General features: G+C 37.3%; 1 non-coding gene across 1 annotated transcript; it reads right to left on the reverse strand.

The window, feature by feature from the left end:
• Positions 1-11,052: 11,052 nt before the first annotated feature.
• LOC123248091 lies at positions 11,053-11,155 on the reverse strand. The gene has a single exon (XR_006506196.1). It is a non-coding gene; the product is annotated as a U6 spliceosomal RNA (small nuclear RNA).
• Positions 11,156-15,224: the final 4,069 nt, after the last annotated feature.

Consider the following 15,224-nt stretch of genomic DNA (forward strand, 5'->3'; position numbering starts at 1 on the left):
AAATCTCTTCCAATTCTTAATCTATGATCTTAAAATGTGTAATTTCCACTCAACATTGCTACTTTGCTGGTAGTTCAATCTTGGACATAATCCAGCCATTTCTCCTTCAGGGGTTTTTAGGCCCAAACTACTGGCACCAGGACTAGCTAAACTGTTTTCTCTGTGCCTAAAGAGGAAAAACATTTCTTTATCTTGTGCTTAGGCCTTCAGGGAAATACTTTTGATGTCTCTTTGCAGATTTTTGATAACTTGTTTCAACTTTTTTTTCCCTTCCTTTTCTCCAACTGCCACTATGATCCTCCAACATGGAGGTGAGAATTATACTCAATGAAATAGCATGATAGGCTTGTAGATCTAGAGCCAGGAGGTACCTAAAAGGCATGAATCCCACCCAATCATTTCATAGATGAGGAACCGAGACACAGAGAGTATAAGGTTAAATGATTTATCCTAAGGTTCGAAGTATCCAAATTGGGATTTGAATTTAGATCTTCCTTACTCCATGTCCAGTGCTCTATTTAATATATACATCATGATGACCCCTAAATGATATGGAAGTGTAGCTGTGCTTGATTATTTCATCACAGACCCAATTAACAAAATAATTGTAACCTAAATAATGTCTTCTGAAAATTTCTTGAGCTATATTGATTAAAAAAATTTTGGAGGGCAGCTGGGTAGCTCAGTGGATTGAGAGTCAGGCCTGGAGACGGGAGGTCCTGGGTTCGAATCTGGCCTCAGACACTTCCCATCTGTGTGACCCTGGGCAAGTCACTTGACCTCCATTGCCCACCCTTGCCACTCTTCCACCTAGGAGCCAATACACAGAAGTTAAGGGTTAAAAAAAAAATTTTTTTTACATCATCTTCATTTCCAAATGTATCCTTTTGCTCTTCCTTACCCAAAGAGTCATTCCTAGTAATATAAAAAAAAAAGAAAAAGAGAGAAAAAAAGAGAAAACCAACCAGAAACAGTTCAGCAAAATTAACTAGCATATCAAAACAATCTGATCGTATCTTCAATTCTCCACATCTAATGAACCTGTCTATCTCCTTTACATCCCAACTCTGAAAAGAGTTTTTTTTTTCTTTTATTTAGGGTCAAGCTTGACCAAGACAATTACAGTATACAGTTTTGGTTTTATTTGCTCTTTACAACTGTGTTAATGAGATTAAATCTAACTTGCCCATCTTTAGATTTAATCACCAAAGATGAAAACATCCCCACTTAACTCACAAGTTAGGTGGCCTGTAACCCATATGTGTTAGGATGAATAACAAATCAGAATTTACTGACTGCCTCCTGGGCAGTCCTAAGAAAAGTGTCTGTTGTGATGGGACACGCAAACTAAGAGGAAGGCACAGGAAGTGACGCAAAAAAGGTCCCTTTAAAAAGAGAGAGTTGAGTGAACCAGAAGATTTCTTGTTCATTGCTGGGACGTGGAGGAATGCTAGACTTGGGACCCTGAGACCTTGGTGAGACTGCTCTTAAATCTCTCTCTTAGAACTACACGTGGTGAGTGAAGAAGGCTGACTCCTTTAACCTCCCAGGAGGTACTATCCTCCTGGAGGCTCCCTTGATTGGGAGAAAACCTTGTGGCTTAAACCCTTGTTAATTGACTTTTAGGCTCTGGCTAGGCCTCTGGAGCCCTGCCAGAGTAAAGCCCAGACTTAAATACAAATCTCTTATTCTACCCTCTTCTCATCTCTCTACTTCTACTCTCTCCTATATTTTGTAAATAAACTTCCACAAAAGTCATTTTGACTAGAGGTTATTTTTTAATTGGGGACTGATAATTGTTCAATCCCCTGGGGACCAACCTATTAATATATCCAACCAAAAACCTCCTTTTGCCTCTTACACAACTACCTTCTTACATTCGTTGTGCATATTGTTTTCTTGGTTCTCCTACTCTACTCTGCATCAGTTCACAGAAATCTTTCCCTGGGGGCAGCCAGATATCTCATTAGCTAGAGTCCCAATCCTAGAGATGGGAGGTCCTAGATTCACATATGATCTCAGATACTTCCTAGCTGTGTGACCCTGAGCAAATCACTTACTTCTAATCACTTAGTCCTTATTGCTCTTCTGCCTTGGATCCAATATTTAGTATAGATTCTAAGACAAAAGTTAGGGGTTTAAAAAAAATCTTCCCCTGCTTTGCTGAATTCTTCATATTCATCATTTCCTATGGAATAATAATATTCCATTACATCCATACACCAATATTTGTTTAGCTTTTTCTTGATCTATAACAGTGATTCCCAAAGTGGGCGCCGCCACCCCCTGGTGGGTGCTACAGTGATCTAGAGGAGCAGTGATGGCCACAGGTGCATTTGGGGGCAGTGAATAACTGTAAGGGGGCGGTGAGAGTATGTGACAGGGGACACTAAGTAATATTTTTTCTGGAAAGGGGGAGGTAGGCCAAAAAAGTTTGGGAACCACTGATCTATAGACATCTACTATGTTTCCAGGTTTTTGCCTCTACAGAAAATGTTGCTATAAATATTTTGGTATACATGAAACCTTTTTCCTACATTTGATTTCTTGGGGATATATAACCCTAATCCTGGAATCTGACTCAAAGGTTATGGACCTTTTAGTAACTTTCTTAGCATTAATTACAAATAACCTACATAATCTTAAAAGTCTTATATAAGAAGAAAATTGACCAAGATGATTTTCAATTTCCTGATTTAAGAGCAAAATAACTCAAAGCTTTATTTCTTCAGGGTGATGATGGTGTTGCCTGACTCAGATCTTTCTTTTGTTAGGATAAAATAAATAGCTTTCCTACATCTAATTTATATAGTACATTGAGTACTTTTCTCCTGTTCCCTCCTCATGCACGCCTTTTGAGGGAAAAGCTTAAAGTATTAGGGAAAAAAATAGCTTTACTTCTATGTTCAGAGGCCAGGACTAAACCTAGTGTGAGAGTGGAAAGGAACCCCTTCATAGAAGTCTGACACTCTTTACTCCATATTACTGTATATATTCTTTACCCAAAGACAAAAGGTGAAAAACTCAAAGCTGCATTTGTAAAAATAAATAAATCTAAAGAAAAGAGTAGAGGCAGCAAGACAACAGGATTCTAGGTCATTGGACCCCAAATCCCCAAGTATTGCACCAACTACCAATTTGGCCTTGTCACCAATTTTTCTGGGTTTCAGTTTTCTCACTGATAAAATGAGGGATTTGGATGAGATAATGTTCTAAATCCCTTCCAGTTCTGGATTTTATCCTCAGTGTTTAGAAGATAGTTACCAATTCAATAACATACATAAAATACTTTGTAAACCTCAAAGAACTATATAAATATTAGAGAATATTATTATTACTATTATTTAAGTGAGGATTCAGATGAAGCACTGTTCTAGGCTCTAAGAGACTAGAATTCTAGTATTGCATCTGTCATTGACTAATTGGGTGACCTTTGTTGCTTCCTTCAACTGTGTTTCATTGTGTTTGTTAAATGTAAATAAATAATACCTGCCCTTCCTTACTTCACAGGGTTCTGTGAGTAACCAAAGACCTAACATATATTCATATGCCTTGGAATGCATGAAGTATTAAATTAATTTAAGAGTTATTGGGGGGGGGGCTTTTTTTTTAGGCTGGATCTCCCTATCTCCCCAAGAAGTACAATGGCTACTCACAGACCCAATATTGATAGACACAAAACATTTAACCTATTTTTCAGGCACGGTACAGTTTGCCCCTATTTAGACAATCTGTGCATCCTCTGCTCCCAGGCAAATTGTCATACTGGTGCAGCCACCTGCTTTATCCCTTCCAAACTTTCCAAAGTAAGTCTTTTACCAGCTTTAGCCTCCCACAGGAGCAGGAATTACAGGTATTTGCCACTCTGCCCATCTAAGTTATATAATATAAAGAAGAATTACTGACTACAGGGCTTGGCACATAGGAGATGCTTAATGTCTAGGATTTATTGATTGATTATTCTAAATAAAGATTATCAAATATTGAAACAGAATACTAAGGGAGGTTGGAAAACCTCTCTTGAAGAAGATTTTAAAAATGAGATAACCCTGTGTACAAGGGACATGGGGGTGCATTATCCAAAATTCCAGTTCTTCCAAGCTCTATTCTTTGGATCCTTGGTTTGTAATAATTATTTTTTTCTGCTTGTGTATGTTTGTTTCTTTCCAGTAGAATGTGAGCTCCATAAGGACAGGGGCTATTTTAATTTTTTTCTTTGTTCGGTTACTAATAGGTTCTTAATTAGTGTTTAATGAATTAAATTGGTAATATCTTTAGATATTATTTATAACATATGAAATAATGCCTGTTTTTACCTGTGATAGAATAATGAATGTTCAGCACAGAAAAAATGAAGGCAAAAAGGAAGTAAGGGAACAATTATTTTAAAAAACAAAAAGGTAGGCCTAGAAATAACTATAAGTATAGGGATTATTTGATATCAGGAAGACTCAAGGTTGAATCCTACCTCAAGTATTTACTAGTTTTCTGATTCAGGGTAAACCACTTAGCCTTTCTCTGCTTCAGAATTCCCATCTTTTTTTTTTGTTGTTGTTGTTCAATTGTTTCCATAGTGTCTGACTCTTTGTGACATTAATTTGAGTTTTCTTCTTAAAGAGACTGATGTGTTTTACCATTTCCTTTTCTAGCTGAATTTACAGATGAGGAGACTGAGGCTAACAGGGTTAAGTGACTTGGCCAGGGTCACACAGCTAGGAAATATCAGAGGCAGTTTGGAACTCAGGAAGATGACTCTTCCAGACTCTAGGCCACTATTCACCCTATCTACCCTCTATCCACTGTACCCCTTAGCTACCCTATTTCATCTTTAAATGGGGGTAATTGACAGTACCTTTGATACATGTAAAACCCAGTGAAATTGCTCATTGGCTCTGGGAGTGGGGAAGGAAGAAGGGAGGGAAAGAACATCAATCATGTAACCATAAGAGAATATTCTTAATTACTTATTTACGTTAAAATTTATAAATAAATAAAAACAAAAACAAAAAACCCAGCACCTTTATTGCAAGGTTGTTGAACTAATCAAATAAGATTCAGCAACAAATGCTTTGCAAATCCTAAGCCCCCCTATGTATGTTAAATAACATCATTATCAAGTTTAAGAAAGGAGATGACCCTAAGAAATCTAGCTAGAAGACACCTGTTAGAATATTTCTTTTAAAAAGGAATTCTTTATCAAGTTGTATTTTAAGAGAAAAACCATAGCAAAGAAGTCAAACCACGTTGAGCAGAGTACTATTATTATTGTACTATCTATTCAGTAACATCACCCTCTAAAATATTGCAACTCTGTTTGGCCTTTCATTGTTTAAAAAATTAAATATTTAAAATCCATTGGTGCAAAAAAAGGGAAAAAGTTCTTTGTACAGTGATGGCTCAGACTCAGTACACAACAAAGTTCTTTTCTCCAATTCCAGGAAAATAAAGGGTAAATTTAGCAAGTGAACACTAGATGTTTCCATGATCATGAGATATTTCATTGCTTACATTGTCATAGGAAAGGTCATTGACATTGCCCTGTGTCTGTAATTAGGAAAAATTCAGTATTTAAAGAGATCATACTTGCAAATGTGAAGATTTTGAAAGTGAGGGATTTGTCATTGAAATTTAAAATTATCTAAATTATACATAATTATATGAATTATTATCTAAATTATAATTAGTATATTTTTTCTTATTTTCACTATGTCTAATAAATAATAGGAAAATTCATTGCCAATGGCATTTTGAACAACTTGGTTAAAATACTGCAACAATTCAGCCATATAACTAGAACCAACAGAGATTAGTTTCATAAATAATAACCAAATTTAGAAAGGGAAGTCATTTTTGAGGGTCAGATTCACATATAGCAAATGAGAGGTTCTGGGGCTAATAAAACAAACTTTTAAAGAATATAAATACAAAAATAAAGGAAATAGATAAGACTATGATCATCTATCTTATCTAAAGTATGTCTTGGGAAAAAAAAAAACCCTGGTGTTTTTAAATATTTGTGTAAAATTCCTATCACAAAACCATCTAAAATTATGTTTACATTAATAATTATGTTTTTTTAAAAACAATTTACTTTCCATCTTAAAATCAATTTTCCAAGGCAGAGGAGTAGTAAGGGCTAAGTAACTGGGATTAAGTGATTTGCCCAAGGGACATAAATAGGCAATTTTCAGATAAAGAAATCAAAACTATCAACAAACACAATAAAAAGTGTTCTAAATCTCTTATAATTAGAGAAATGCAAATCAAAACAACTCTGAGGTACCACCTCATACCTAGCAGATTAGCTAACATGACAGCAAAGGAAAGTGATAAATGTTGGAGGGGATGTGGCAAAATTGGGACATTAATGCATTGCTGATGGAGTTGTGGATTGATCCAACCATTCTGGAGGGCAATTTGGAACTAGACTCAAAGGGCTTTAAAAGACTTATCTGCCTTTTGATCCAGCCATAGCACTGCTTGGATTATACCCCAAAGAGATAATAAGGAAAAAGAGTTGTACAAAAATATTTATATCCACGCTCTTTGTAGTGGCAAAAAATTGGAAAATGAAGGGATGTCCATCAATTGGGGAATGTCTGAACAAACTGTGGTATCTGCTGGTGATTGTGGAAATGATAAGTAAGGTAATAGGGACACCAGGGATATTATAAATAAAACTAAGTGATTTGTGGGTACACACACTGGAGACTAGACCTGGACATGAAGACCTGAACAGCCAAGCTGCTCCTAACTGACAAAGGGACAGTTTACCAACTGTCACCCTGGGCAAAGGCTTTGAATCCAACAGACAAGGTAACAAGATATAACTGGTTTTAATTATGAACAACTAAAAGGTGGGATGGGTATGTCTACTCTAAACCCTTAAAACCTAATGACAAAACCCTCAGGGAAAGGGGAGGACTTATTTCTACACTAACTTAGTGATCTAAACTGACAGGGCCCAATGAGCTATAAATGGAGTCTCTGGGTGACTGCCTCAGACCTGGAACCTGCCAGGCTTGAGCAGCACAGCTAAGGGCTGATGTGGCTTTGAGATTCTCACTGCAATCCACTATGATCTCTGGATGCCAAGAGCCAAGGTAGTCTCAGATACCAAGTAGGGAGGGTTTGCTTGAAACGTTGTCCACCAGATCTCAAACTTCACCTCTTCCTTTGGAACTGCACTATAGATCTTGTCCTCTTTGCTAGCACCACTCAGGATCCCAGGGAAAATCAGGAAGTAGGGTGTCCTTTGCTCTGAGATCTCCCAGGGTGGCAACAGTTTTTGCCCATCACTAATGGAGTCCTCTCTCAGGGCACACACACTTCCTCCTCTTTCATTCTATCCTAGAATTCCCAGCTCCAACTCCTTCCTGCTAGGTCAACCTTAATTCTTAATCAATAACTACCTAATCTTCCTCACAACATGATGGAATACTATTGTGCTGAAAGGAATAATGAACTGGAGGAATTCCATGTGAACTGGAATGAACTCCAGGAATTGATGCAGAGCGAAAGGAGCAGATCCAGGAGAACCTTATACACAGAGACTGATACACTGTGGTACAATTGAATGTAATGGACTTCTCTACTAGCAGCAATACAAGGTTCCAGAGCAAGGCTGAGGGACTTATGAGAAAGAAAACTAGCCACACTCAGAGAAGGAACTGTGGGAGGAGAAACACAGAAGAAAAACAACTGCTTGATCACATGACCTAATGGGAATATTATTGGGGATGTAGACACTAAATGATAACTCTAGTCCAACTATCAATAATATGGAATTAGGTCTTAATCAATGATATATGTAAAACCCAGTGGAATTTTGCATTGGCTATGGGGGGGGGGGGAGGTTTGGGAGAGAGGGAAAGAACATGAAACATGTAACTATGGGAAAATATTTTTAAAAAATTAAGTGACTTTCCCAGGGTCACACAGCTAGGAAGTCTCTGGGGTCATATTTGAATCTAGGACCTAGACCTAGTTCTCAATCCACTGAGTTTACCCGGTTGCCCCAACTACATTGTTTTACAATTATTCTGTTTATGTTAACAAGTACATTATTTTATAATAATTAATTGTATCACTTTATAACAACTAATTTAAAATTTTTAGTAATTAATTACATTAATTGCTATATGCTCATGCATTAAATTAAATTCAGCCTCAGTTTCCTCATCTGTAAAACGGGATGATGATTATATTAACAGTCTCACAGAGTTGTTGAGGAAAATGCTTTATAAACCTTAAACTGTGATATAAATGTGAATAATTATTATTGCTAATGTTAGACTGTAACCACTATTCTTGGTTGTCTGCCAGTGGAATGGTCTAGTTGGGCCCCTGCAAGTTGATGTGTGGGAGGGAACTATTTTTCCCCTGCAGACATAACTCTCAGGCACCTGTGTTTCTACAAATTATTACTTTTGCAAGCTCAAAGAAAAACATGTAGTTCGCTTGTCAAAATTACACATATAAAGTCTCTTTTACCCTTAAAAAAAATAAAAGGAGATATTTTGGCTGGTCCCCTACATGACAATTATTCTCTTATGTATGCTTTTTTCCTGCCAGTGCTGACTATTAGGAGAACATAAACTAGTACTTGTATTCTGAGACTCCTAAATCCAGGGTATGATTATTTGGATATAAAGCCTTTCATGTATTCTAGACTGAGCATGTTTGATTCAGAGCATGCTGTAGGAAAATCCAAAATAGTTAATATTCATGGTTGACTTTTTTTCCCTGTTGTAATGAAAAGTCACATCTTGACTTTTTGCTCACTTCCTGTCACTACAAGCTCCCTCCCTCCTAAATATGTGTTCTTTTTCCTGAGGTCTACCTTTAATCTCTCTGCCTTTAATTTTGCCTCATTAATTACTGTATTATATATTTTTTAACTATTAAAAAGTACAAAGAAGATTGTACTTATAAAAATAAAGGGGATTATGTATGTAAAGCTGTTTGAAAACCTTAAGGCTTTCTCTAAGCCTAAAATCTTATAGTATGATTTTGTGGTTCTATGTTCTCCTTAAATTCTATAGACTCACTCATCTCATCAAACATTGGATCATTTTCCTTTGTTTTGCAGTATTTATTCATACCTGCATAAATGCCTGAACCTGTTTGTTAAAATTAGAGATCATATTTCCTAATGTTGCTATTGTTTTCATTGATGATTTACTTTTAGTTTTCTTCTTCCTAAAATCTTTGGTAATTTTGATCTTTTTGTTCACTCCTTTATTTCCCCCTATTGCTCACTTTCTGACTCTTTCCCTCAGACTGTAGTTTCCTTGGGGGCAAAATTTTTCCAAGCATCTTGCCTTCTCCCATGCTGGGCAATTCATGGTTCACCAGCCTAGGTCTCTGCCCCAAGTGACTTTTGAGTGAACAGAATTGGTCTCAGCTGGATGCTGGACTCTTCCTCTCAAGCTTAGTGGAGTACTAAACAACTCACCATCACCTCACCCTCCTACACATGACGTTCTGTACTGCTCCTTCTGTTCCTTAGGTATCTAGCCTGGCACTTGCCATTCAGAGCTTTGCAGTACTGGTGCTATGGGGTTATATAGCCTTGGCAGCCTTTCCTGCTGAGCCATGATGTCAATGGTATGAAGATGGGCATCATCAAAACTTCCCTGAAGGTGGTTTTTATAAGCCTTTCTGCTTAGCCTTTGGGAATATTGTAGTTAATACTGGATATTAAGTTACTTTCCAGTTACTGGGAATCAGGAACTAGAAACTAGAAGCCAGGGGCAAATTTCTGCAGACCAGGGTCAGAATCTTCATGGCGCTGGAAGAGGGGGTGGGGGTGGGGGAACCAGGGTGTGAGGATGGACTTTGTTGTAAGTCTGTATTGTGTCCTTCGGTCTGTTGGCATGCATGGGAGACAAGGGAGGGGTACTGAATGAGTTCAGGGTCAGTGAGTATCAGTTTATGGGTTTGGATTTTTTTTAACCTTTTTTTTTTTTTGTAATATTCTGGATGTTCCAAACTTTGGAGACAACTGAAGTTGCTTTACCTTTGGTGCATGATTTCTGTGGTGGAGAGGTTTATAGACCATTTTGTTGTTGTTCAGTCATTTTAGTTGTATCTAACTCTTTGTGACTCCTTTTGGGGTTTTCTTGGCAGACATACTAGAGTGGTTTACCATCTTCTCCAACGCATTAAAAAAACCCCAAAATCCTTACCTATCATCTTAGAATCAATATTGTGTTATTGGTTCCAAGGCAGAAGAGTGGTAAGGACTAGGCAAAAGGAGTTAAGTGACTTGTCTAGGGTCATACAGCTAGGACATATCTGAGGTCATATTTGAACTCAGGACCTCTCATCTCCAGGTATGGCTCTCAATCCACTGAGCCACCCAGATGCTTCCAGTTGATCATAATTCTTGATTTGTTTTATTTTATTTTATTTGTTCATTCATTCATTTATTTGTTTGTTTAGATTTAAATTTTTATTTTTATTATCATACAAAACACACTTCCATATTGGTCATTGTTGTAAGAGCACACATACATAACCAAAACTGCAAAATAAAACCATAAATAGACAGATGTGAAAGACAACTCCAAAGGTTCTGTCTCTGGAAGTGGATAGCATTCCCCATCATAAGTCTTTCAAAATTGTCCCAGCTCATTGCATTGCTGAGAGTAGCCAAATTTTCACAGATAATCATCATCTAATATTGCTGTTACTGTGTACAATGTTCTCCCAGTTTTGCTTCTCTCTGCATCGGTTCCCACAGATCTTTCCAGCTTTTTTTGAAATCATCCTTACTTATCATTTCTTATAGCACAATAGTATTCCATCACCAACATGTACCATTATTTGTTCATCCATTCCCCAATTGAGGGACATCCCCTCAATTTACAATTCTTTGCTGCTACAAAAAGAGCTGCTACAAATATTTTTGTACAAGTAGATACTTTCCCCCTTTTTATTATCCCTTTGGGATACAGCCCCAGAAGTGGTATTACTGGATCAAAGGGTATGCAGTTTTATAGCCCTTTGGGCATAGTCCAAATTGCCTAATTCTTGAGTAGTTTAAAGAAAGATATGGAACATTTCACAAATTTGAGTGTCATCCTTGTGCAGGGGCCATCCTAATCTTCTCTGTGTTGTTCCAAATTTAGAATATATACTCCTGAAACAAGCTCTGAGAAAATGATTCAAACCAACTTCTTCAGGGGCCCTTTTGGACACCTTCTAAGCTTGAGGGAGAGCCTGCATGAGAGCATGGAGATCAGAAATGGTTGCTGTTGTTGTTTTCCTTTATTTTCAATCAGAACCGATAACATCTTGGGGTGATGTCTTGACACAAGTGAACTGGATTTAAGTAGGGCAAAGTTGCTCAAAGTCATTATCTTCACTCTCTTCCAGGGTCATCAAAGTCTAGCATGAAGACAAAAATCAGGACTGGAGATGGCCCGAGATACAGGGATGATCTTGGCATTTTTCCTGCCTGGCCAAGGTCTAAGTGCCCCATAGTGCCTGCTTCAGCTGCCTTCATGGCAATTGGAACAAATTGTTTTCATCTTCCCATTCCACCAGAGGAAGTCTTCAGGGTAGATAGATATTTCCCTAACTCACCAACAGGTCTGAAATCTGTCAGTGTTCTTCAGCCTGATTTAACCTGTCAATTCAAAACAGTTTTTCCAGAATGTGGCTTCTGTTCATGCTATAGCTTCTTGGAGCCACACGTGAGAGTTGAGTGACAGCTGGACACCAAAGGTGGATGAACAACCCTGAAAAGGGTTCCAAAAGCCCTCATATAGAGGTGCTGGTTCTCCTTGAACACCACTAAGAGATGGTAAGTGATATATGAAGAATGGCTGAGAGGCCTCTTTGTTGAACCTTAGAATGCATAAAGCAGATTATAATAATGTTTAATAATAATGATGATGATGATGTTTCCAAATACTTGGAAAGGTAGGCAGGAGTCACAGTTTCAAGGGTTTTAAATGCCAGAGAGAGGGGTTTGTATTTTCTCCTAGAGACTATAATGAGCCACTCTAGCTTTTCAAGCATCAGATATATCCTTTAGAAACGTCAATTTGGTATTTGAATGGAAGATGGATCAGAGAAGGAAGATGTGTGGATAGAGAAACTGATTAGAATAACATTGTTCCAGTTCAGGTAAAACAGGTAATAAGGTACTGTACTAGAGCATTGACCCATGTATACTGAAAGATGATGCATGTAAGTGACGCTGTGGAGGTAGAATCATCAAGATCTGATTACTGATTTTTATAGTGAAGGAGAGTAGAACCAGCCAGGTGGTACAGTGGACAGAGAGCCGGGTCTGGAGTTTCAGATACTTCCTAATTGGGTAAACCTGGGCAACTCACTTAACCCCCATTTCCCCAGCCTTCAGAGCTGTTCCTAAGACAAAGTAAGGGTTTAAAAAATACAGTGAAGGAAAATAAAGAGTTGGGAATAATATAACACAGAGGAAAGATCACTGGTTCTAGAGTTAGGACCTGGGTTTAAATATTACTTCTAAATCTTGGGGTTTTGGACAAATCACTTAATCTCCTAGGGCCTCAGTTTCCTTATCTGCAAAATGAAATAGTTTGACTAGAAGTATAAGGTTGGGTTTTTTAGATAATGAACTTGAAAAATAATGATCTTTTCAGTGGAATTAGGGAAATTCAAAAGAGGTAGGAGTTTGGGAGTCAGAGGTTTTTTTGGTTATGTTGAGTTTGAAATGCCTACAGTTTGAGGGTCTTTTATATCCAGATAATTATAAGGAAGTTAATTTAATGGGAAAAATATTGCTAAGGTAAGTCTACAAAAATGTGATTTCATTGAACATGACTATTAAAAATCTCTTCACAGCCAAATTCAGTAAACATGTTGTTACATGATTAATGGAAGAATGGCTCTTTAAAAATGATTACTTACCACTTGTTCCCACAGAAGCCCATATTTTTTAATATGATGTGACAATATGCTTTATGAAATACCAGGAGGTCATGGAAACAAAAATTGCAGGCAAACTAAAGGACAATGGAAAAAAATGGTAGAATAAGAAGTCCATATGGCAAGATATAAACAATGATTTTGGATAAGAGGTGACGTAAAAGATATAATCAAGAACATATTGTACCAGAAAGGGATGTGAACTGGTCTTGTAGCAAGAATGAGAGGTAATAGATAGATAATCATGGCGTTACATTGGGACATGTAAAAGAATACAAGAACCAGAAAAAGATCTCAAGCACATTGGGTGAAACTTCTATGGAGAACTTATGGCTAGACAATAGAAATCACGCAAGAAAGGTTTTAACTGGTTGAAAGCCTCACCAGTAAATGAAGTAATGGCACAAATGAGCTCACTCATTCATTGAAGTAAACTTAGAAAGTACATGGAAACAGTAAAAACAAAACAAAACAAAAAAACAATGGCTATAGTGTAAAATAATGGGTATTGTGGTAAGATCTTGTTTTCCCTGAAGTGAGGATTAATTTTCCCTAAAAGCCAACAAAGCTATTTATGAGACTTGATTGGTCATTGCCTATAGCTTCCCAGACTTCTGAAGACCTACCCTACTGACTAAACATATTTCTATATGTAGAGAGGGAAGTACTAAGTGCCACTGTATACTTTTGGAAATCCTTGCTGTCTTAGGGCAAAGTAAACATCTTTAAAATGTTCAATGCTTCTCAGTTCCTTCATTTCATCCCAATACTGAAGTTGAACCTGAAGGGTCCTGGTGTCAGGCTCATTCCTGTTGTTGTTTTAAGATTTAAACTTCAGTAAAAATGACAATACTTCAGACTGAATATATATACCACACATTTAGAATATGGGAAAAGAACAAAAATAAAACAAAATGAATATTTATTTATTGAACTCTTGAAATCACTGTAGTCTAATAAAAAGATACGAGTCTCCAACACTTACTAGTTCTATGTCTTTGGGTAAGTCAATAAAATTTCTTCTAGCCTCAGTTTTCTCATGCATAAAATGAAGATAATAATATTTTTTCCATATCATTTGGAATTGGAGTGGATCTCAGATCCAAAATTAGTCTAATCTCTTCCTTTTATGGATGAGGAAATGAAGACCTATGGTCCCAGGGAGAATAAATTAAACTTTTAAGTGAATCTTCTGACTCCAGTACTCTTGCACTCTATTGTTGTTCAGAGTTGTGAGTAAAGCATTTTGCAAGTCTTAAAGCTTTACATAAACATGAGTTATTAATAATTCAATTAAACAAATTCAAGGCACTATATTGAATATATCAAGATTGTTAACAGTTCTTGAAGTGGACCTTCCCAGGCCAGCTGAGTTGCTCCTGTGCACTGAAAGTTCTTTACATATACTGTGTCTCCTGAAGTTCTTGTATTTTGATCTGCAGATCTTGTATATATGAGGCAATAGAAGTATCTCCTACCTGGCTAGCCAAGTATTATAAGGGTTAAATGTAGGAGTCTGAAAAAATGAGGAGAGCAGTTTAATAAAAACTTTGTTTAATTTAGAAAGAAGTACAGATGGAAAGATAGAAAAAAGAAAAAGAGAGATTATTAATCTTATACCCTATAAATCTACCTAAACTAAGTCTCACTAATAAATAATTCCTAATAACTACCTAAAATTTCCTAATACTATCTTAGTTTTCTCAGGACAGGTTCTTCTGCCTGGCACATCAGGCCTAATCTACTCTACTCTATCTGTAAAATATTAACTAACTAACTAACTAAAATAATAGACAGCTAACTGTCACCAGCCAACTGCCAGCAGCCCCTTGCTTGAGAGCCAGACCTCATGCTCTCTAGAGATCCTAGAGGCAAAAGACCCCTTTCCTCAGTGGCTGCTTCCTTTATTTCCTCACTGACCAACTGCCATTTTACAACCTTCCTAAAGCAGTTCCTACTTCCTCTCCTCAGTGTTCTGGTCTCCTTGGTAATGGAATCTTCAGCTCTGGCTCACTGATCACTGAACCTTTCAGTTTTCTGATCCATTGAGAAACCCTGCTCTCTCTCCTCTTAAACTAGACAGAGGGAGAGATTAAGAAGATCCCTTTATGGGGGCAGCTGGGTAGCTCAGTGGTAGAGTCAGGCTTAGAAGACGAGGGAGGTCCTAGGTTCAAATCTGATCTCAGACATTTCCCAGCTGTGTGACCCTGGGCAAGCCACTTGACCCCCGTTGCCTACCCTTACCACTCTTCTGCCTTGGAGCCAATACTGTGTATTGGACAGAAGGTAAAGGTTTAAAA

This window comes from Gracilinanus agilis, chromosome 4 (assembly GCF_016433145.1).
Source record: "Gracilinanus agilis isolate LMUSP501 chromosome 4, AgileGrace, whole genome shotgun sequence".
Taxonomy (NCBI): Eukaryota; Metazoa; Chordata; class Mammalia; order Didelphimorphia; family Didelphidae; genus Gracilinanus; species Gracilinanus agilis.